Genomic DNA, 1,853 nt, shown 5'->3' on the forward strand with positions numbered 1-1,853 from the left:
CTTGAAGATTCAGTTGGTGGGGTTGTTGCACTTGTTGAGAATAGTCTAACGGATAATTTGGTCAAAATGGCATAACAGAGTCACTATGGTTTGCCCATTGATTACTCCATGAAGAAATTACATGATTCTACCATGAAGAGTTGTAAAAATTTGATTGCAGACTATTCCAATTCTGATTTCCCAGTAATAATTTGACTCTTGACTTGATAGGCAATTTTCAAAGAAATGGCCATCTCCACAGTATTCACAAGAAATATTCTTGAACTGGTTCGGTTTCTGACCTGACAGATTACCATTGAAACCATTAACAATTATGTTCTTAAGCGTAGAAGATACCTAGGCTGCTAAAGAAACAAGTGTGTCCGCTTTATGTACTTCTGTTGCTCGTCTTTCTGAGGCTACTCAGTTGGTTGGCCACTTATAATTATTGCTAGCAATTCTTTCAATAATCTCGTAACCATCGTTATAAGCTTAGAAAGAAGGGCTCTATTTGCTGAAGCATCCACCATCATTCTAGTATGAATACTGAGACCAATATAGAAAGTTTCGATTTGAATGCAGTAAAGAATGCTGTGATGAGGGCACTTTCGTAATAACTCCTTGAACTGCTCCCATGCCTCATATAAAGATTCTTCATCAAGTTGCCGAAATGAAGTCATTTCATTTCGGATCTTGGCGGTTAAAGATGGAGGGAAATATTTCATTAAGAAACGTTCAACCAACTTTTGCCATGTAGTTATGGAACCGGATGGGAGGGAGCTCAACCACACTCGTGCTCTATCTCTTAAAGAGTATGGAAATAATCTCAATCTCAAGGCATCTTTAGTCACCCTGACTAGTTTAAGTAAGTCACTCACTTTCATGAATAACCGAAGATAAAGAGTGGATCTTCAGTAGGAATCCTACTAAATTGACCCATATTTTGCAACATTTGGAACATGATTAGCTTCAGCTTGAATTGTTGTGCCTCGATTTAGGGTCTCCTATTACTCGGATTGACTTCGTTGAATAGAGGAATGGCATATTGTTGAATGGCACAGTTTCTGTCATCGCCAACAATGATCGGATTGTGAGTATTATAAGCAAATGTTCCTCCTAGATTTTGGTATGGATTTTCAAAATTCATATCTTTGGTCCTTCTTTGGTTCGCTTGTCTTCTCCTTTTTCAGAAAGTCCTTTCAATTTCAGGGTCTACGGGGAGTAAGTCAATAATTTGATCAATAATCATAAACACCTAAAACAAACACAAAAAATAGGATTAAAATTTAACAAAAAAGACCAAAATGAAAAATTAACAATTTCACAAATAACGTATTTTAAAATAGTCCCGGGCAATGGCGCCAAAAACTTGGAACAACGAAAATGTGCAAGTGTACACAATCGCAACAAGTAATAAAGTGACAAGTAAATGTCAAGTTGTCGTACCCACAGGGACTATGAGAAGAATTATTTATGAATGCAATTTAAATCACTTTGATGAAGAAAAATATTTTGATTTGAAGAGGTGATTAAAAACTAAGATTTTTAATTAAGTAAAATAAATAAAGACAAAATAAAATTTCTAATGCACGATTCCAAGAGATGATTATAATCAAGATGACATAATTGTGCTAGATTATTTACATTTCTTAACTTAGAATTATTAAACTCATGTTTATGTTGTTACAAATAAATTCACAGCAACTTAGTAATTTGCTAACTTATGAACATATTTACCTACCAAAATCCATTCATCTTTTGACTATATCTCTATGTCAATTAAACCGATTAAACAAAATTTAATAAGCAAATGTGTTAATGTACATACAAGGTATTAAATTAGAATAATCTCTTATACATATCTCTATGTCAAT

The 1,853-nt window shown here is 33.9% G+C and overlaps 1 non-coding gene across 1 annotated transcript; it reads left to right on the plus strand.

Moving 5' to 3' along the window:
- The first annotated feature begins 567 nt into the window (after positions 1–567).
- On the plus strand, positions 568–674 carry LOC128295036 (small nucleolar RNA R71). Its single transcript, XR_008285343.1, has one exon. It is a non-coding gene; the product is annotated as a small nucleolar RNA R71 (small nucleolar RNA).
- Positions 675–1,853: the final 1,179 nt, after the last annotated feature.

The sequence above is a fragment of the Gossypium arboreum genome, chromosome 6 (assembly GCF_025698485.1).
Source record: "Gossypium arboreum isolate Shixiya-1 chromosome 6, ASM2569848v2, whole genome shotgun sequence".
NCBI classification, from domain to species: Eukaryota; Viridiplantae; Streptophyta; class Magnoliopsida; order Malvales; family Malvaceae; genus Gossypium; species Gossypium arboreum.